The 22,471-nt window shown below is 49.2% G+C and overlaps 4 non-coding genes across 4 annotated transcripts; all 4 read left to right on the forward strand.

Annotated features, from left to right (window-relative positions):
- Window positions 1-2,117: 2,117 nt before the first annotated feature.
- Trnaa-cgc (transfer RNA alanine (anticodon CGC)) lies at window positions 2,118-2,190 on the forward strand. The gene has a single exon. It is a non-coding gene; the product is annotated as a tRNA-Ala (tRNA).
- Window positions 2,191-5,298: 3,108 nt separating this feature from the next.
- On the forward strand, window positions 5,299-5,371 carry Trnaa-cgc (transfer RNA alanine (anticodon CGC)). Its single transcript has one exon. It is a non-coding gene; the product is annotated as a tRNA-Ala (tRNA).
- A 3,097-nt stretch (window positions 5,372-8,468) lies between these two features.
- Trnaa-cgc (transfer RNA alanine (anticodon CGC)) lies at window positions 8,469-8,541 on the forward strand. Its single transcript has one exon. It is a non-coding gene; the product is annotated as a tRNA-Ala (tRNA).
- A 1,517-nt stretch (window positions 8,542-10,058) lies between these two features.
- Window positions 10,059-10,131, forward strand: Trnaa-cgc (transfer RNA alanine (anticodon CGC)). Its single transcript has one exon. It is a non-coding gene; the product is annotated as a tRNA-Ala (tRNA).
- The last annotated feature ends 12,340 nt before the right edge of the window (window positions 10,132-22,471 follow it).

A 22,471-nucleotide genomic window follows, 5' to 3' on the forward strand; every position in this document is an offset into this window, starting at 1 on the left:
TCGCTTTGGCGCGACGTCGAACTATAAATAATGCTGTCACTAGCGTGAGCGTTGCGTGAGCGTCGTGGAAAGTCGGAAAAGTCGGCTGCGTGGGTGAGAGCCAAGTTTGGGGAGCGTTTTGTAGTATGCGCAGTGCAATGGAGACGCGGAAACTTGTTGTGGCCCAGTGTTTTGCAGTTGGACGACAAGATTGGTACACAGTGGTAAAGAGCGAGGCACTGAGTTGGCATGAATAATGAAGTGCACAATGGGGCTCGAGATGTGTTTGTTCCCTCAGGTGCTGTATGATTGTCGACAAGGAGTTAAAACGGAGCAATTTGTGACGGCTCTTTCAATTTAAGACGTTAAAAACAGACGGAATTTGCATTTGTAATACCAGAGCATCGTAACTACTTGGAACTTTTGTGTATATGAACGTGTCCGCGCCTTTGTACTCTGCTCCCTTCACCGCTACAAACCAACCAACCATCGTGTCCGTGCGCATCAGAGTCGCGAAGAATGGGGAATAGCGCAGTTTGGTCGTGAATGTGGCGTAGTTCAGTTGGTAGAGCGTTCGCTTCGCATGTGAAAGGTGCAGAGTTCAAGCCGCGGCGCCTCAATTTTTTGTGGTCAGTGCATTGTAAGTGTTGGTCGCGGCGAACCTAAAGGCACGCAAGATGTTGCAAAGCCAGCGTCACAGACTGATATGATGTATACTGACGTAAGGAGAGCAAGATGTAAGTGTGGGGACCGGCTGTTATCGAGGTGTCATCGAGTGCAGATCTGTCTTAGGTATCACGGCTTAACCTCATTGAAGTCTAGAGGGTGGACAACACGTTCGTCTTACTCAGAGCGGTGTCCGAACTCTATTTTCAACGTTATACGTGCCACTTTCATTGTGGCCAACTACGATTCGATACAGAATGCACGAAACCTGAAGTACACCCTAATGGATACATAGAGAGTAGTGTTTGTCTGCTGAATAATGGGAGTGCAAGTGTCTGTGTCGTCTATATGGCTGTATGTAGCACCATTAGTCTTCGTGGGGGGCGGGCATAGCTCAGATGGTAGAGCGCTGGCTTAGTATGCGAGAAGTACTGGGATCAATACCCAGTGCCTCCAGAATTTTTAACACACCTACATGCGCACCTTGCCATGCAAGTGGAATAATTCTCAGCCTGCAGATGTGTCTAGGAAGATACAAGCGAATGATTAGCATCCACAATTGGCAAGCGTGCTGTTATTAGTGCGCGGGAAGCACCCTCCTCCCACGCCTACACTTTATTTAGAAACAGTACAAGTGTTCCCGTAAGATTCTCAAGCCTATGTCGGAAAGATCTGCCTTGCGCCGAGTTCACGTAAATCCCACTGCACATTCCTATTCTTTGCGTGCAGTCGGCTGCTACTGGTGTTGCTAGTTGTGACTGCTGATAACAGATGCCGTAACAATCAATTCATGGAGTGAGTTGTATGTTTTGCGATAGTCTGTCTCTGACAAGCAAGCACAGGTGACATAGGTGCGAACACAGGAATCTAGCAGACCCTCGCTGCCTGCAGACACCGAGCAGCCACTCTAGGAGGGCGGCCTAAGCCGTAGGCGAAATGTGCTCATTCGCTTTGGCGCGACGTCGAACTATAAATAATGCTGTCACTAGCGTGAGCGTTGCGTGAGCGTCGTGGAAAGTCGGAAAAGTCGGCTGCGTGGGTGAGAGCCAAGTTTGGGGAGCGTTTTGTAGTATGCGCAGTGCAATGGAGACGCGGAAACTTGTTGTGGCCCAGTGTTTTGCAGTTGGACGACAAGATTGGTACACAGTGGTAAAGAGCGAGGCACTGAGTTGGCATGAATAATGAAGTGCACAATGGGGCTCGAGATGTGTTTGTTCCCTCAGGTGCTGTATGATTGTCGACAAGGAGTTAAAACGGAGCAATTTGTGACGGCTCTTTCAATTTAAGACGTTAAAAACAGACGGAATTTGCATTTGTAATACCAGAGCATCGTAACTACTTGGAACTTTTGTGTATATGAACGTGTCCGCGCCTTTGTACTCTGCTCCCTTCACCGCTACAAACCAACCAACCATCGTGTCCGTGCGCATCAGAGTCGCGAAGAATGGGGAATAGCGCAGTTTGGTCGTGCCTGGGGCGTAGCTCAGTTGGTAGAGCGTTCGCTTCGCATGTGAAAGGTGCAGGGTTCAAGCCTCGGCGCCTCAATTTTTTGTGGTCAGTGCATGGTAAGTGTTGGTCGCGGCGAACCTAAAGGTACGCAAGATGTTGCAAAGCCAGCGTCACAGACTGATATGATGTATACTGATGTAAGGAGAGCAAGATGTAAGTGTGGGGACCGGCTGTTATCGAGGTGTCATCGAGTGCAGATCTGTCTTAGGTATCACGGCTTAACCTCATTGAAGTCTAGAGGGTGGACAACACGTTCGTCTTACTCAGAGCGGTGTCCGAACTCTATTTTCAACGTTATACGTGCCACTTTCATTGTGGCCAACTACGATTCGATACAGAATGCACGATACCTGAAAGACACCCTAACGGATACATAGAGAGTAGTGTTCGTCTGCTGAATAATGGGAGTGCAAGGGTCTGTGTCGTCTATATGGCTGTATGTAGCACCATTAGTCTTAGGGAGGGCGGTCGTAGCTCAGATGATAGAGCGCTCGCTTAGTATGCGAGAGGTACTGGGATCAATACCCAGTGCCTCCAGAGTTTTTAACACACCTACATGCGCACCTTGCCATGCAAGTGGAATAATTCTCAGCCTGCAGATGTGCCTAGGAAGATACAAGCGAATGATTAGCATTCACCATTGACAAGCGTGCTGTTATTAGTGCGCGGGAAGCACCCTCCTCCCAAGCCTACACTTAATTTAGAAACAGTACAAGTGTTCCCGTAAGATTCTCAAGCCTATGTCGGAAAGATCTGCCTTGCGCCGGGTTCACGTAAATCCCACTGCACATTCCTATTCTTTGCGTGCAGTCGGCTGCTACTGGTGTTGCTAGTTGTGACTGCTGATAACAGATGCCGTAGCAATCAATTCATGGAGTGAGTTGTATGTTTTGCGATAGTCTGTCTCTGACAAGCAAGCACAGGTGACATAGGTGCGAACACAGGAAGCTAGCAGACCCTCGCTGCGTGCAGACACCGAGTAGCCACACTAGGAGGGCGGCCTAAGCCGTAGGCGAAATGTGCTCATTCGCTTTGGCGCGACGTCTAACTATAAATAATGCTGTCACTAGCGTGAGCGTTGCGTGAGCGTCGTGGAAAGTCGGAAAAGTCGGCTGCGTGGGTGAGAGCCAAGGTTGGGGAGCGTTTTGTAGTATGCGCAGTGCAATGGAGACGCGGAAACTTGTTGTGGCCCAGTGTTTTGCAGTTGGACGACAAGATTGGTACACAGTGGTAAAGAGCGAGGCACTGAGTTGGCATGAATAATGAAGTGCACAATGGGGCTCGAGATGGGTTTGTTACCTCAGGTGCTGTATGATTGTCGACAAGGAGTTAAAACGGAGCAATTTGTGACGCCTCTTTCAATTTAAGACGTTAAAAACAGACGGAATTTGCATTTGTAATACCAGAGCATCGTAACTACTTGGAACTTTTGTGTATATGAACGTGTCCGCGCCTTTGTACTCTGCTCCCTTCACCGCTACAAACCAACCAACCATCGTGTCCGTGCGCATCAGAGTCGCGAAGAATGGGGAATAGCGCAGTTTGGTCGTGAATGTGGCGTAGTTCAGTTGGTAGAGCGTTCGCTTCGCATGTGAAAGGTGCAGAGTTCAAGCCGCGGCGCCTCAATTTTTTGTGGTCAGTGCATTGTAAGTGTTGGTCGCGGCGAACCTAAAGGCACGCAAGATGTTGCAAAGCCAGCGTCACAGACTGATATGATGTATACTGACGTAAGGAGAGCAAGATGTAAGTGTGGGGACCGGCTGTTATCGAGGTGTCATCGAGTGCAGATCTGTCTTACGTATCACGGCTTAACCTCATTGAAGTCTAGAGGGTGGACAACACGTTCGTCTTACTCAGAGCGGTGTCCGAACTCTATTTTCAACGTTATACGTGCCACTTTCATTGTGGCCAACTACGATTCGATACAGAATGCACGAAACCTGAAGTACACCCTAATGGATACATAGAGAGTAGTGTTTGTCTGCTGAATAATGGGAGTGCAAGTGTCTGTGTCGTCTATATGGCTGTATGTAGCACCATTAGTCTTCGTGGGGGGCGGGCATAGCTCAGATGGTAGAGCGCTGGCTTAGTATGCGAGAAGTACTGGGATCAATACCCAGTGCCTCCAGAATTTTTAACACACCTACATGCGCACCTTGCCATGCAAGTGGAATAATTCTCAGCCTGCAGATGTGTCTAGGAAGATACAAGCGAATGATTAGCATCCACAATTGGCAAGCGTGCTGTTATTAGTGCGCGGGAAGCACCCTCCTCCCACGCCTACACTTTATTTAGAAACAGTACAAGTGTTCCCGTAAGATTCTCAAGCCTATGTCGGAAAGATCTGCCTTGCGCCGAGTTCACGTAAATCCCACTGCACATTCCTATTCTTTGCGTGCAGTCGGCTGCTACTGGTGTTGCTAGTTGTGACTGCTGATAACAGATGCCGTAACAATCAATTCATGGAGTGAGTTGTATGTTTTGCGATAGTCTGTCTCTGACAAGCAAGCACAGGTGACATAGGTGCGAACACAGGAATCTAGCAGACCCTCGCTGCCTGCAGACACCGAGCAGCCACTCTAGGAGGGCGGCCTAAGCCGTAGGCGAAATGTGCTCATTCGCTTTGGCGCGACGTCGAACTATAAATAATGCTGTCACTAGCGTGAGCGTTGCGTGAGCGTCGTGGAAAGTCGGAAAAGTCGGCTGCGTGGGTGAGAGCCAAGTTTGGGGAGCGTTTTGTAGTATGCGCAGTGCAATGGAGACGCGGAAACTTGTTGTGGCCCAGTGTTTTGCAGTTGGACGACAAGATTGGTACACAGTGGTAAAGAGCGAGGCACTGAGTTGGCATGAATAATGAAGTGCACAATGGGGCTCGAGATGTGTTTGTTCCCTCAGGTGCTGTATGATTGTCGACAAGGAGTTAAAACGGAGCAATTTGTGACGGCTCTTTCAATTTAAGACGTTAAAAACAGACGGAATTTGCATTTGTAATACCAGAGCATCGTAACTACTTGGAACTTTTGTGTATATGAACGTGTCCGCGCCTTTGTACTCTGCTCCCTTCACCGCTACAAACCAACCAACCATCGTGTCCTTGCGCATCAGAGTCGCGAAGAATGGGGAATAGCGCAGTTTGGTCGTGCCTGGGGCGTAGCTCAGTTGGTAGAGCGTTCGCTTCGCATGTGAAAGGTGCAGGGTTCAAGCCTCGGCGCCTCAATTTTTTGTGGTCAGTGCATGGTAAGTGTTGGTCGCGGCGAACCTAAAGGTACGCAAGATGTTGCAAAGCCAGCGGCACAGACTGATATGATGTATACTGATGTAAGGAGAGCAAGATGTAAGTGTGGGGACCGGCTGTTATCGAGGTGTCATCGAGTGCAGATCTGTCTTAGGTATCACGGCTTAACCTCATTGAAGTCTAGAGGGTGGACAACACGTTCGTCTTACTCAGAGCGGTGTCCGAACTCTATTTTCAACGTTATACGTGCCACTTTCATTGTGGCCAACTACGATTCGATACAGAATGCACGATACCTGAAAGACACCCTAACGGATACATAGAGAGTAGTGTTCGTCTGCTGAATAATGGGAGTGCAAGGGTCTGTGTCGTCTATATGGCTGTATGTAGCACCATTAGTCTTAGGGAGGGCGGTCGTAGCTCAGATGATAGAGCGCTCGCTTAGTATGCGAGAGGTACTGGGATCAATACCCAGTGCCTCCAGAGTTTTTAACACACCTACATGCGCACCTTGCCATGCAAGTGGAATAATTCTCAGCCTGCAGATGTGTCTAGGAAGATACAAGCGAATGATTAGCATTCACCATTGACAAGCGTGCTGTTATTAGTGCGCGGGAAGCACCCTCCTCCCAAGCCTACACTTAATTTAGAAACAGTACAAGTGTTCCCGTAAGATTCTCAAGCCTATGTCGGAAAGATCTGCCTTGCGCCGAGTTCACGTAAATCCCACTGCACATTCCTATTCTTTGCGTGCAGTCGGCTGCTACTGGTGTTGCTAGTTGTGACTGCTGATAACAGATGCCGTAGCAATCAATTCATGGAGTGAGTTGTATGTTTTGCGATAGTCTGTCTCTGACAAGCAAGCACAGGTGACATAGGTGCGAACACAGGAAGCTAGCAGACCCTCGCTGCCCGCAGACACCGAGCAGCCACACTAGGAGGGCGGCCTAAGCCGTAGGCGAAATGTGCTCATTCGCTTTGGCGCGACGTCTAACTATAAATAATGCTGTCACTAGCGTGAGCGTTGCGTGAGCGTCGTGGAAAGTCGGAAAAGTCGGCTGCGTGGGTGAGAGCCAAGGTTGGGGAGCGTTTTGTAGTATGCGCAGTGCAATGGAGACGCGGAAACTTGTTGTGGCCCAGTGTTTTGCAGTTGGACGACAAGATTGGTACACAGTGGTAAAGAGCGAGGCACTGAGTTGGCATGAATAATGAAGTGCACAATGGGGCTCGAGATGGGTTTGTTACCTCAGGTGCTGTATGATTGTCGACAAGGAGTTAAAACGGAGCAATTTGTGACGCCTCTTTCAATTTAAGACGTTAAAAACAGACGGAATTTGCATTTGTAATACCAGAGCATCGTAACTACTTGGAACTTTTGTGTATATGAACGTGTCCGCGCCTTTGTACTCTGCTCCCTTCACCGCTACAAACCAACCAACCATCGTGTCCGTGCGCATCAGAGTCGCGAAGAATGGGGAATGGCGCAGTTTGGTCGTGAATGTGGCGTAGTTCAGTTGGTAGAGCGTTCGCTTCGCATGTGAAAGGTGCAGAGTTCAAGCCGCGGCGCCTCAATTTTTTGTGGTCAGTGCATTGTAAGTGTTGGTCGCGGCGAACCTAAAGGCACGCAAGATGTTGCAAAGCCAGCGTCACAGACTGATATGATGTATACTGACGTAAGGAGAGCAAGATGTAAGTGTGGGGACCGGCTGTTATCGAGGTGTCATCGAGTGCAGATCTGTCTTAGGTATCACGGCTTAACCTCATTGAAGTCTAGAGGGTGGACAACACGTTCGTCTTACTCAGAGCGGTGTCCGAACTCTATTTTCAACGTTATACGTGCCACTTTCATTGTGGCCAACTACGATTCGATACAGAATGCACGAAACCTGAAGTACACCCTAATGGATACATAGAGAGTAGTGTTTGTCTGCTGAATAATGGGAGTGCAAGTGTCTGTGTCGTCTATATGGCTGTATGTAGCACCATTAGTCTTCGTGGGGGGCGGGCATAGCTCAGATGGTAGAGCGCTGGCTTAGTATGCGAGAAGTACTGGGATCAATACCCAGTGCCTCCAGAATTTTTAACACACCTACATGCGCACCTTGCCATGCAAGTGGAATAATTCTCAGCCTGCAGATGTGTCTAGGAAGATACAAGCGAATGATTAGCATCCACAATTGGCAAGCGTGCTGTTATTAGTGCGCGGGAAGCACCCTCCTCCCACGCCTACACTTTATTTAGAAACAGTACAAGTGTTCCCGTAAGATTCTCAAGCCTATGTCGGAAAGATCTGCCTTGCGCCGAGTTCAAGTAATTCCCACTGCACATTCCTATTCTTTGCGTGCAGTCGGCTGCTACTGGTGTTGCTAGTTGTGACTGCTGATAACAGATGCCGTAGCAATCAATTCATGGAGTGAGTTGTATGTTTTGCGATAGTCTGTCTCTGACAAGCAAGCACAGGTGACATAGGTGCGAACACAGGAATCTAGCAGACCCTCGCTGCCTGCAGACACCGAGCAGCCACTCTAGGAGGGCGGCCTAAGCCGTAGGCGAAATGTGCTCATTCGCTTTGGCGCGACGTCGAACTATAAATAATGCTGTCACTAGCGTGAGCGTCGTGGAAAGTCGGAAAAGTCGGCTGCGTGGGTGAGAGCCAAGTTTGGGGAGCGTTTTGTAGTATGCGCAGTGCAATGGAGACGCGGAAACTTGTTGTGGCCCAGTGTTTTGCAGTTGGACGACAAGATTGGTACACAGTGGTAAAGAGCGAGGCACTGAGTTGGCATGAATAATGAAGTGCACAATGGGGCTCGAGATGTGTTTGTTCCCTCAGGTGCTGTATGATTGTCGACAAGGAGTTAAAACGGAGCAATTTGTGACGGCTCTTTCAATTTAAGACGTTAAAAACAGACGGAATTTGCATTTGTAATACCAGAGCATCGTAACTACTTGGAACTTTTGTGTATATGAACGTGTCCGCGCCTTTGTACTCTGCTCCCTTCACCGCTACAAACCAACCAACCATCGTGTCCGTGCGCATCAGAGTCGCGAAGAATGGGGAATAGCGCAGTTTGGTCGTGCCTGGGGCGTAGCTCAGTTGGTAGAGCGTTCGCTTCGCATGTGAAAGGTGCAGGGTTCAAGCCTCGGCGCCTCAATTTTTTGTGGTCAGTGCATGGTAAGTGTTGGTCGCGGCGAACCTAAAGGTACGCAAGATGTTGCAAAGCCAGCGTCACAGACTGATATGATGTATACTGACGTAAGAAGAGCAAGATGTAAGTGTGGGGACCGGCTGTTATCGAGGTGTCATCGAGTGCAGATCTGTCTTAGGTATCACGGCTTAACCTCATTGAAGTCTAGAGGGTGGACAACACGTTCGTCTTACTCAGAGCGGTGTCCGAACTCTATTTTCAACGTTATACGTGCCACTTTCATTGTGGCCAACTACGATTCGATACAGAATGCACGATACCTGAAAGACACCCTAACGGATACATAGAGAGTAGTGTTCGTCTGCTGAATAATGGGAGTGCAAGGGTCTGTGTCGTCTATATGGCTGTATGTAGCACCATTAGTCTTAGGGGGGGCGGTCGTAGCTCAGATGATAGAGCGCTCGCTTAGTATGCGAGAGGTACTGGGATCAATACCCAGTGCCTCCAGAATTTTTAACACACCTACATGCGCACCTTGCCATGCAAGTGGAATAATTCTCAGCCTGCAGATGTGTCTAGGAAGATACAAGCGAATGATTAGCATCCACAATTGGCAAGCGTGCTGTTATTAGTGCGCGGGAAGCACCCTCCTCCCACGCCTACACTTTATTTAGAAACAGTACAAGTGTTCCCGTAAGATTCTCAAGCCTATGTCGGAAAGATCTGCCTTGCGCCGAGTTCACGTAAATCCCACTGCACATTCCTATTCTTTGCGTGCAGTCGGCTGCTACTGGTGTTGCTAGTTGTGACTGCTGATAACAGATGCCGTAACAATCAATTCATGGAGTGAGTTGTATGTTTTGCGATAGTCTGTCTCTGACAAGCAAGCACAGGTGACATAGGTGCGAACACAGGAATCTAGCAGACCCTCGCTGCCTGCAGACACCGAGCAGCCACTCTAGGAGGGCGGCCTAAGCCGTAGGCGAAATGTGCTCATTCGCTTTGGCGCGACGTCGAACTATAAACAATGCTGTCACTAGCGTGAGCGTTGCGTGAGCGTCGTGGAAAGTCGGAAAAGTCGGCTGCGTGGGTGAGAGCCAAGTTTGGGGAGCGTTTTGTAGTATGCGCAGTGCAATGGAGACGCGGAAACTTGTTGTGGCCCAGTGTTTTGCAGTTGGACGACAAGATTGGTACACAGTGGTAAAGAGCGAGGCACTGAGTTGGCATGAATAATGAAGTGCACAATGGGGCTCGAGATGTGTTTGTTCCCTCAGGTGCTGTATGATTGTCGACAAGGAGTTAAAACGGAGCAATTTGTGACGGCTCTTTCAATTTAAGACGTTAAAAACAGACGGAATTTGCATTTGTAATACCAGAGCATCGTAACTACTTGGAACTTTTGTGTATATGAACGTGTCCGCGCCTTTGTACTCTGCTCCCTTCACCGCTACAAACCAACCAACCATCGTGTCCGTGCGCATCAGAGTCGCGAAGAATGGGGAATAGCGCAGTTTGGTCGTGCCTGGGGCGTAGCTCAGTTGGTAGAGCGTTCGCTTCGCATGTGAAAGGTGCAGGGTTCAAGCCTCGGCGCCTCAATTTTTTGTGGTCAGTGCATGGTAAGTGTTGGTCGCGGCGAACCTAAAGGTACGCAAGATGTTGCAAAGCCAGCGTCACAGACTGATATGATGTATACTGATGTAAGGAGAGCAAGATGTAAGTGTGGGGACCGGCTGTTATCGAGGTGTCATCGAGTGCAGATCTGTCTTAGGTATCACGGCTTAACCTCATTGAAGTCTAGAGGGTGGACAACACGTTCGTCTTACTCAGAGCGGTGTCCGAACTCTATTTTCAACGTTATACGTGCCACTTTCATTGTGGCCAACTACGATTCGATACAGAATGCACGATACCTGAAAGACACCCTAACGGATACATAGAGAGTAGTGTTCGTCTGCTGAATAATGGGAGTGCAAGGGTCTGTGTCGTCTATATGGCTGTATGTAGCACCATTAGTCTTAGGGAGGGCGGTCGTAGCTCAGATGATAGAGCGCTCGCTTAGTATGCGAGAGGTACTGGGATCAATACCCAGTGCCTCCAGAGTTTTTAACACACCTACATGCGCACCTTGCCATGCAAGTGGAATAATTCTCAGCCTGCAGATGTGCCTAGGAAGATACAAGCGAATGATTAGCATTCACCATTGACAAGCGTGCTGTTATTAGTGCGCGGGAAGCACCCTCCTCCCAAGCCTACACTTAATTTAGAAACAGTACAAGTGTTCCCGTAAGATTCTCAAGCCTATGTCGGAAAGATCTGCCTTGCGCCGAGTTCACGTAAATCCCACTGCACATTCCTATTCTTTGCGTGCAGTCGGCTGCTACTGGTGTTGCTAGTTGTGACTGCTGATAACAGATGCCGTAGCAATCAATTCATGGAGTGAGTTGTATGTTTTGCGATAGTCTGTCTCTGACAAGCAAGCACAGGTGACATAGGTGCGAACACAGGAAGCTAGCAGACCCTCGCTGCGTGCAGACACCGAGCAGCCACACTAGGAGGGCGGCCTAAGCCGTAGGCGAAATGTGCTCATTCGCTTTGGCGCGACGTCTAACTATAAATAATGCTGTCACTAGCGTGAGCGTCGTGGAAAGTCGGAAAAGTCGGCTGCGTGGGTGAGAGCCAAGGTTGGGGAGCGTTTTGTAGTATGCGCAGTGCAATGGAGACGCGGAAACTTGTTGTGGCCCAGTGTTTTGCAGTTGGACGACAAGATTGGTACACAGTGGTAAAGAGCGAGGCACTGAGTTGGCATGAATAATGAAGTGCACAATGGGGCTCGAGATGGGTTTGTTACCTCAGGTGCTGTATGATTGTCGACAAGGAGTTAAAACGGAGCAATTTGTGACGCCTCTTTCAATTTAAGACGTTAAAAACAGACGGAATTTGCATTTGTAATACCAGAGCATCGTAACTACTTGGAACTTTTGTGTATATGAACGTGTCCGCGCCTTTGTACTCTGCTCCCTTCACCGCTACAAACCAACCAACCATCGTGTCCGTGCGCATCAGAGTCGCGAAGAATGGGGAATAGCGCAGTTTGGTCGTGAATGTGGCGTAGTTCAGTTGGTAGAGCGTTCGCTTCGCATGTGAAAGGTGCAGAGTTCAAGCCGCGGCGCCTCAATTTTTTGTGGTCAGTGCATTGTAAGTGTTGGTCGCGGCGAACCTAAAGGCACGCAAGATGTTGCAAGGCCAGCGTCACAGACTGATATGATGTATACTGACGTAAGGAGAGCAAGATGTAAGTGTGGGGACCGGCTGTTATCGAGGTGTCATCGAGTGCAGATCTGTCTTAGGTATCACGGCTTAACCTCATTGAAGTCTAGAGGGTGGACAACACGTTCGTCTTACTCAGAGCGGTGTCCGAACTCTATTTTCAACGTTATACGTGCCACTTTCATTGTGGCCAACTACGATTCGATACAGAATGCACGAAACCTGAAGTACACCCTAATGGATACATAGAGAGTAGTGTTTGTCTGCTGAATAATGGGAGTGCAAGTGTCTGTGTCGTCTATATGGCTGTATGTAGCACCATTAGTATTCGTGGGGGGCGGGCATAGCTCAGATGGTAGAGCGCTGGCTTAGTATGGGAGAAGTACTGGGATCAATACCCAGTGCCTCCAGAATTTTTAACACACCTACATGCGCACCTTGCCATGCAAGTGGAATAATTCTCAGCCTGCAGATGTGTCTAGGAAGATACAAGCGAATGATTAGCATCCACAATTGGCAAGCGTGCTGTTATTAGTGCGCGGGAAGCACCCTCCTCCCACGCCTACACTTTATTTAGAAACAGTACAAGTGTTCCCGTAAGATTCTCAAGCCTATGTCGGAAAGATCTGCCTTGCGCCGAGTTCACGTAAATCCCACTGCACATTCCTATTCTTTGCGTGCAGTCGGCTGCTACTGGTGTTGCTAGTTGTGACTGCTGATAACAGATGCCGTAACAATCAATTCATGGAGTGAGTTGTATGTTTTGCGATAGTCTGTCTCTGACAAGCAAGCACAGGTGACATAGGTGCGAACACAGGAATCTAGCAGACCCTCGCTGCCTGCAGACACCGAGCAGCCACTCTAGGAGGGCGGCCTAAGCCGTAGGCGAAATGTGCTCATTCGCTTTGGCGCGACGTCTAACTATAAATAATGCTGTCACTAGCGTGAGCGTTGCGTGAGCGTCGTGGAAAGTCGGAAAAGTCGGCTGCGTGGGTAAGTGCCAAGTTTGGGGAGCGTTTCGTAGTATGCGCTGTGCAATGGAGACGCGGAAACTTGTTGTGGCCCAGTGTTTTGCAGTTGGACGACAAGATTGGTACACAGTAGTAAAGAGCGAGGCACTGAGTTGGCATGAATAATGGAGTGCACAATGGGGCTCGAGATGTGTTTGTTACCTCAGGTGCTGTATGATTGTCGACAAGGAGTGAAAACGGAGCAATTTGTGACGGCTCTTTCAATTTAAGACGTTAAAAACAGACGGAATTTGCATTTGTAATACCAGAGCATCGAAACTACTTGGAACTTTTGTGTATATGAACGTGTCCGCGCCTTTGTACTCTGCTCCCTTCACCGCTACAAACCAACCAACCATCGTGTCCGTGCGCATCAGAGTCGCAATGAATGGGGAATAGCGCAGTTTGGTCGTGCATGTGGCGTAGCTCAGTTGGTAGAGCGTTCGCTTCGCATGTGAAAGGTGCAGGGTTCAAGCGGCGGCGTCTCCATTTTTTGTGGTCAGTGCATGGTAAGTGTTGGTCGCGGCGAACCTAAAGGCACGCCAGATGTTGCAAAGCCAGCGTCACAGACTGATATGATGTATACTGACGTAAGAAGAGCAAGATGTAAGTGTGGGGACCGGCTGTTATCGAGGTGTCATCGAGTGCAGATCTGTCTTAGGTATCACGGCTTAACCTCATTGAAGTCTAGAGGGTGGACAACACGTTCGTCTTACTCAGAGCGGTGTCCGAACTCTATTTTCAACGTTATACGTGCCACTTTCATTGTGGCCAACTACGATTCGATACAGAATGCACGATACCTGAAAGACACCCTAACGGATACATAGAGAGTAGTGTTCGTCTGCTGAATAATGGGAGTGCAAGGGTCTGTGTCGTCTATATGGCTGTATGTAGCACCATTAGTCTTAGGGGGGGGCGGTCGTAGCTCAGATGATAGAGCGCTCGCTTAGTATGCGAGAGGTACTGGGATCAATACCCAGTGCCTCCAGAGTTTTTAACACACCTACATGCGCACCTTGCCATGCAAGTGGAATAATTCTCAGCCTGCAGATGTGCCTAGGAAGATACAAGCGAATGATTAGCATTCACCATTGACAAGCGTGCTGTTATTAGTGCGCGGGAAGCACCCTCCTCCCAAGCCTACACTTAATTTAGAAACAGTACAAGGGTTCCCGTAAGATTCTCAAGCCTATGTCGGAAAGATCTGCCTTGCGCCGAGTTCACGTAAATCCCACTGCACATTCCTATTCTTTGCGTGCAGTCGGCTGCTACTGGTGTTGCTAGTTGTGACTGCTGATAACAGATGCCGTAGCAATCAATTCATGGAGTGAGTTGTATGTTTTGCGATAGTCTGTCTCTGACAAGCAAGCACAGGTGACATAGGTGCGAACACAGGAAGCTAGCAGACCCTCGCTGCCCGCAGACACCGAGCAGCCACACTAGGAGGGCGGCCTAAGCCGTAGGCGAAATGTGCTCATTCGCTTTGGCGCGACGTCTAACTATAAATAATGCTGTCACTAGCGTGAGCGTTGCGTGAGCGTCGTGGAAAGTCGGAAAAGTCGGCTGCGTGGGTAAGTGCCAAGTTTGGGGAGCGTTTCGTAGTATGCGCTGTGCAATGGAGACGCGGAAACTTGTTGTGGCCCAGTGTTTTGCAGTTGGACGACAAGATTGGTACACAGTAGTAAAGAGCGAGGCACTGAGTTGGCATGAATAATGGAGTGCACAATGGGGCTCGAGATGTGTTTGTTACCTCAGGTGCTGTATGATTGTCGACAAGGAGTGAAAACGGAGCAATTTGTGACGGCTGTTTCAATTTAAGACGTTAAAAACAGACGGAATTTGCATTTGTAATACCAGAGCATCGAAACTACTTGGAACTTTTGTGTATATGAACGTGTCCGCGCCTTTGTACTCTGCTCCCTTCACCGCTACAAACCCACCAACCATCGTGTCCGTGCGCATCAGAGTCGCAATGAATGGGGAATAGCGCAGTTTGGTCGTGCATGTGGCGTAGCTCAGTTGGTAGAGCGTTCGCTTCGCATGTGAAAGGTGCAGGGTTCAAGCGGCGGCGTCTCCATTTTTTGTGGTCAGTGCATGGTAAGTGTTGGTCGCGGCGAACCTAAAGGCACGCAAGATGTTGCAAAGCCAGCGTCACTGACTGATATGATGTATACTGACGTAAGAAGAGCAAGATGTAAGTGTGGGGACCGGCTGTTATCGAGGTGTCATCGAGTGCAGATCTGTCTTAGGTATCACGGCTTAACCTCATTGAAGTCTAGAGGGTGGACAACACGTTCGTCTTACTCAGAGCGGTGTCCGAACTCTATTTTCAACGTTATACGTGCCACTTTCATTGTGGCCAACTACGATTCGATACAGAATGCACGATACCTGAAAGACACCCTAACGGATACATAGAGAGTAGTGTTCGTCTGCTGAATAATGGGAGTGCAAGGGTCTGTGTCGTCTATATGGCTGTATGTAGCACCATTAGTCTTAGGGGGGGGCGGTCGTAGCTCAGATGATAGAGCGCTCGCTTAGTATGCGAGAGGTACTGGGATCAATACCCAGTGCCTCCAGAGTTTTTAACACACCTACATGCGCACCTTGCCATGCAAGTGGAATAATTCTCAGCCTGCAGATGTGCCTAGGAAGATACAAGCGAATGATTAGCATTCACCATTGACAAGCGTGCTGTTATTAGTGCGCGGGAAGCACCCTCCTCCCAAGCCTACACTTAATTTAGAAACAGTACAAGTGTTCCCGTAAGATTCTCAAGCCTATGTCGGAAAGATCTGCCTTGCGCCGAGTTCACGTAAATCCCACTGCACATTCCTATTCTTTGCGTGCAGTCGGCTGCTACTGGTGTTGCTAGTTGTGACTGCTGATAACAGATGCCGTAGCAATCAATTCATGGAGTGAGTTGTATGTTTTGCGATAGTCTGTCTCTGACAAGCAAGCACAGGTGACATAGATGCGAACACAGGAAGCTAGCAGACCCTCGCTGCCTGCAGACACCGAGCAGTCACTCTAGGAGGGCGGCCTAAGCCGTAGGCGAAATGTGCTCATTCGCTTTGGCGCGACGTCGAACTATAAATAATGCTGTCACTAGCGTGAGCGTTGCGTGAGCGTCGTGGAAAGTCGGAAAAGTCGGCTGCGTGGGTAAGTGCCAAGTTTGGGGAGCGTTTCGTAGTATGCGCTGTGCAATGGAGACGCGGAAACTTGTTGTGGCCCAGTGTTTTGCAGTTGGACGACAAGATTGGTACACAGTAGTAAAGAGCGAGGCACTGAGTTGGCATGAATAATGGAGTGCACAATGGGGCTCGAGATGTGTTTGTTACCTCAGGTGCTGTATGATTGTCGACAAGGAGTGAAAACGGAGCAATTTGTGACGGCTCTTTCAATTTGAGACGTTAAAAACAGACGGAATTTGCATTTGTAATACCAGAGCATCGAAACTACTTGGAACTTTTGTGTATATGAACGTGTCCGCGCCTTTGTACTCTGCTCCCTTCACCGCTACAAACCAACCAACCATCGTGTCCGTGCGCATCAGAGTCGCAATGAATGGGGAATAGCGCAGTTTGGTCGTGCATGTGGCGTAGCTCAGTTGGTAGAGCGTTCGCTTCGCATGTGAAAGGTGCAGGGTTCAAGCGGCGGCGTCTCCATTTTTTGTGGTCAGTGCATGGTAAGTGTTGGTCGCGGCGAACCTAAAGGCACGCCAGATGTTGCAAAGCCAGCGTCACAGACTGATATGATGTATACTGACGTAAGAAGAGCAAGATGTAAGTGTGGGGACCGGCTGTTATCGAGGTGTCATCGAGTGCAGATCTGTCTTAGGTATCACGGCTTAACCTCATTGAAGTCTAGAGGGTGGACAACACGTTCGTCTTACTCAGAGCGGTGTCCGAACTCTATTTTCAACGTTATACGTGCCACTTTCATTGTGGCCAACTACGATTCGATACAGAATGCACGATACCTGAAAGACACCCTAACGGATACATAGAGAGTAGTGTTCGTCTGCTGAATAATGGGAGTGCAAGGGTCTGTGTCGTCTATATGGCTGTATGTAGCACCATTAGTCTTAGGGGGGGCGGTCGTAGCTCAGATGATAGAGCGCTCGCTTAGTATGCGAGAGGTACTGGGATCAATACCCAGTGCCTCCAGAGTTTTTAACACACCTACATGCGCACCTTGCCATGCAAGTGGAATAATTCTCAGCCTGCAGATGTGCCTAGGAAGATACAAGCGAATGATTAGCATTCACCATTGACAAGCGTGCTGTTATTAGTGCGCGGGAAGCACCCTCCTCCCAAGCCTACACTTAATTTAGAAACAGTACAAGTGTTCCGGTAAGATTCTCAAGCCTATGTCGGAAAGATCTGCCTTGCGCCGAGTTCACGTAAATCCCACTGCACATTCCTATTCTTTGCGTGCAGTCGGCTGCTACTGGTGTTGCATGTTGTGACTGCTGATAACAGATGCCGTAGCAATCAATTCATGGAGTGAGTTGTATGTTTTGCGATAGTCTGTCTCTGACAAGCAAGCACAGGTGACATAGGTGCGAACACAGGAAGCTAGCAGACCCTCGCTGCCTGCAGACACCGAGCAGCCACACTAGGAGGGCGGCCTAAGCCGTAGGCGAAATGTGCTCATTCGCTTTGGCGCGACGTCTAACTATAAATAATGCTGTCACTAGCGTGAGCGTTGCGTGAGCGTCGTGGAAAGTCGGAAAAGTCGGCTGCGTGGGTAAGTGCCAAGTTTGGGGAGCGTTTCGTAGTATGCGCTGTGCAATGGAGACGCGGAAACTTGTTGTGGCCCAGTGTTTTGCAGTTGGACGACAAGATTGGTACACAGTAGTAAAGAGCGAGGCACTGAGTTGGCATGAATAATGGAGTGCACAATGGGGCTCGAGATGTGTTTGTTACCTCAGGTGCTGTATGATTGTCGACAAGGAGTGAAAACGGAGCAATTTGTGACGGCTCTTTCAATTTGAGACGTTAAAAACAGACGGAATTTGCATTTGTAATACCAGAGCATCGAAACTACTTGGAACTTTTGTGTATATGAACGTGTCCGCGCCTTTGTACTCTGCTCCCTTCACCGCTACAAACCAACCAACCATCGTGTCCGTGCGCATCAGAGTCGCAATGAATGGGGAATAGCGCAGTTTGGTCGTGCATGTGGCGTAGCTCAGTTGGTAGAGCGTTCGCTTCGCATGTGAAAGGTGCAGGGTTCAAGCGGCGGCGTCTCCATTTTTTGTGGTCAGTGCATGGTAAGTGTTGGTCGCGGCGAACCTAAAGGCACGCCAGATGTTGCAAAGCCAGCGTCACAGACTGATATGATGTATACTGACGTAAGAAGAGCAAGATGTAAGTGTGGGGACCGGCTGTTATCGAGGTGTCATCGAGTGCAGATCTGTCTTAGGTATCACGGCTTAACCTCATTGAAGTCTAGAGGGTGGACAACACGTTCGTCTTACTCAGAGCGGTGTCCGAACTCTATTTTCAACGTTATACGTGCCACTTTCATTGTGGCCAACTACGATTCGATACAGAATGCACGATACCTGAAAGACACCCTAACGGATACATAGAGAGTAGTGTTCGTCTGCTGAATAATGGGAGTGCAAGGGTCTGTGTCGTCTATATGGCTGTATGTAGCACCATTAGTCTTAGGGGGGGCGGTCGTAGCTCAGATGATAGAGCGCTCGCTTAGTATGCGAGAGGTACTGGGATCAATACCCAGTGCCTCCAGAGTTTTTAACACACCTACATGCGCACCTTGCCATGCAAGTGGAATAATTCTCAGCCTGCAGATGTGCCTAGGAAGATACAAGCGAATGATTAGCATTCACCATTGACAAGCGTGCTGTTATTAGTGCGCGGGAAGCACCCTCCTCCCAAGCCTACACTTAATTTAGAAACAGTACAAGTGTTCCGGTAAGATTCTCAAGCCTATGTCGGAAAGATCTGCCTTGCGCCGAGTTCACGTAAATCCCACTGCACATTCCTATTCTTTGCGTGCAGTCGGCTGCTACTGGTGTTGCATGTTGTGACTGCTGATAACAGATGCCGTAGCAATCAATTCATGGAGTGAGTTGTATGTTTTGCGATAGTCTGTCTCTGACAAGCAAGCACAGGTGACATAGGTGCGAACACAGGAAGCTAGCAGACCCTCGCTGCCTGCAGACACCGAGCAGCCACACTAGGAGGGCGGCCTAAGCCGTAGGCGAAATGTGCTCATTCGCTTTGGCGCGACGTCTAACTATAAATAATGCTGTCACTAGCGTGAGCGTTGCGTGAGCGTCGTGGAAAGTCGGAAAAGTCGGCTGCGTGGGTAAGTGCCAAGTTTGGGGAGCGTTTCGTAGTATGCGCTGTGCAATGGAGACGCGGAAACTTGTTGTGGCCCAGTGTTTTGCAGTTGGACGACAAGATTGGTACACAGTAGTAAAGAGCGAGGCACTGAGTTGGCATGAATAATGGAGTGCACAATGGGGCTCGAGATGTGTTTGTTACCTCAGGTGCTGTATGATTGTCGACAAGGAGTGAAAACGGAGCAATTTGTGACGGCTCTTTCAATTTAAGACGTTAAAAACAGACGGAATTTGCATTTGTAATACCAGAGCATCGAAACTACTTGGAACTTTTGTGTATATGAACGTGTCCGCGCCTTTGTACTCTGCTCCCTTCACCGCTACAAACCAACCAACCATCGTGTCCGTGCGCATCAGAGTCGCAATGAATGGGGAATAGCGCAGTTTGGTCGTGCATGTGGCGTAGCTCAGTTGGTAGAGCGTTCGCTTCGCATGTGAAAGGTGCAGGGTTCAAGCGGCGGCGTCTCCATTTTTTGTGGTCAGTGCATGGTAAGTGTTGGTCGCGGCGAACCTAAAGGCACGCCAGATGTTGCAAAGCCAGCGTCACAGACTGATATGATGTATACTGACGTAAGAAGAGCAAGATGTAAGTGTGGGGACCGGCTGTTATCGAGGTGTCATCGAGTGCAGATCTGTCTTAGGTATCACGGCTTAACCTCATTGAAGTCTAGAGGGTGGACAACACGTTCGTCTTACTCAGAGCGGTGTCCGAACTCTATTTTCAACGTTATACGTGCCACTTTCATTGTGGCCAACTACGATTCGATACAGAATGCACGATACCTGAAAGACACCCTAACGGATACATAGAGAGTAGTGTTCGTCTGCTGAATAATGGGAGTGCAAGGGTCTGTGTCGTCTATATGGCTGTATGTAGCACCATTAGTCTTAGGGGGGGCGGTCGTAGCTCAGATGATAGAGCGCTCGCTTAGTATGCGAGAGGTACTGGGATCAATACCCAGTGCCTCCAGAGTTTTTAACACACCTACATGCGCACCTTGCCATGCAAGTGGAATAATTCTCAGCCTGCAGATGTGCCTAGGAAGATACAAGCGAATGATTAGCATTCACCATTGACAAGCGTGCTGTTATTAGTGCGCGGGAAGCACCCTCCTCCCAAGCCTACACTTAATTTAGAAACAGTACAAGTGTTCCCGTAAGATTCTCAAGCCTATGTCGGAAAGATCTGCCTTGCGCCGAGTTCACGTAAATCCCACTGCACATTCCTATTCTTTGCGTGCAGTCGGCTGCTACTGGTGTTGCTAGTTGTGACTGCTGATAACAGATGCCGTAGCAATCAATTCATGGAGTGAGTTGTATGTTTTGCGATAGTCTGTCTCTGACAAGCAAGCACAGGTGACATAGGTGCGAACACAGGAAGCTAGCAGACCCTCGCTGCCCGCAGACACCGAGCAGCCACACTAGGAGGGCGGCCTAAGCCGTAGGCGAAATGTGCTCATTCGCTTTGGCGCGACGTCTAACTATAAATAATGCTGTCACTAGCGTGAGCGTTGCGTGAGCGTCGTGGAAAGTCGGAAAAGTCGGCTGCGTGGGTAAGTGCCAAGTTTGGGGAGCGTTTCGTAGTATGCGCTGTGCAATGGAGACGCGGAAACTTGTTGTGGCCCAGTGTTTTGCAGTTGGACGACAAGATTGGTACACAGTAGTAAAGAGCGAGGCACTGAGTTGGCATGAATAATGGAGTGCACAATGGGGCTCGAGATGTGTTTGTTACCTCAGGTGCTGTATGATTGTCGACAAGGAGTGAAAACGGAGCAATTTGTGACGGCTCTTTCAATTTGAGACGTTAAAAACAGACGGAATTTGCATTTGTAATACCAGAGCATCGAAACTACTTGGAACTTTTGTGTATATGAACGTGTCCGCGCCTTTGTACTCTGCTCCCTTCACCGCTACAAACCAACCAACCATCGTGTCCGTGCGCATCAGAGTCGCAATGAATGGGGAATAGCGCAGTTTGGTCGTGCATGTGGCGTAGCTCAGTTGGTAGAGCGTTCGCTTCGCATGTGAAAGGTGCAGGGTTCAAGCGGCGGCGTCTCCATTTTTTGTGGTCAGTGCATGGTAAGTGTTGGTCGCGGCGAACCTAAAGGCACGCCAGATGTTGCAAAGCCAGCGTCACAGACTGATATGATGTATACTGACGTAAGAAGAGCAAGATGTAAGTGTGGGGACCGGCTGTTATCGAGGTGTCATCGAGTGCAGATCTGTCTTAGGTATCACGGCTTAACCTCATTGAAGTCTAGAGGGTGGACAACACGTTCGTCTTACTCAGAGCGGTGTCCGAACTCTATTTTCAACGTTATACGTGCCACTTTCATTGTGGCCAACTACGATTCGATACAGAATGCACGATACCTGAAAGACACCCTAACGGATACATAGAGAGTAGTGTTCGTCTGCTGAATAATGGGAGTGCAAGGGTCTGTGTCGTCTATATGGCTGTATGTAGCACCATTAGTCTTAGGGGGGGCGGTCGTAGCTCAGATGATAGAGCGCTCGCTTAGTATGCGAGAGGTACTGGGATCAATACCCAGTGCCTCCAGAGTTTTTAACACACCTACATGCGCACCTTGCCATGCAAGTGGAATAATTCTCAGCCTGCAGATGTGCCTAGGAAGATACAAGCGAATGATTAGCATTCACCATTGACAAGCGTGCTGTTATTAGTGCGCGGGAAGCACCCTCCTCCCAAGCCTACACTTAATTTAGAAACAGTACAAGTGTTCCGGTAAGATTCTCAAGCCTATGTCGGAAAGATCTGCCTTGCGCCGAGTTCACGTAAATCCCACTGCACATTCCTATTCTTTGCGTGCAGTCGGCTGCTACTGGTGTTGCATGTTGTGACTGCTGATAACAGATGCCGTAGCAATCAATTCATGGAGTGAGTTGTATGTTTTGCGATAGTCTGTCTCTGACAAGCAAGCACAGGTGACATAGGTGCGAACACAGGAAGCTAGCAGACCCTCGCTGCCTGCAGACACCGAGCAGCCACACTAGGAGGGCGGCCTAAGCCGTAGGCGAAATGTGCTCATTCGCTTTGGCGCGACGTCTAACTATAAATAATGCTGTCACTAGCGTGAGCGTTGCGTGAGCGTCGTGGAAAGTCGGAAAAGTCGGCTGCGTGGGTAAGTGCCAAGTTTGGGGAGCGTTTCGTAGTATGCGCTGTGCAATGGAGACGCGGAAACTTGTTGTGGCCCAGTGTTTTGCAGTTGGACGACAAGATTGGTACACAGTAGTAAAGAGCGAGGCACTGAGTTGG

The sequence above is a fragment of the Schistocerca gregaria genome, chromosome 10 (assembly GCF_023897955.1).
Source record: "Schistocerca gregaria isolate iqSchGreg1 chromosome 10, iqSchGreg1.2, whole genome shotgun sequence".
Classification (NCBI taxonomy): domain Eukaryota; kingdom Metazoa; phylum Arthropoda; class Insecta; order Orthoptera; family Acrididae; genus Schistocerca; species Schistocerca gregaria.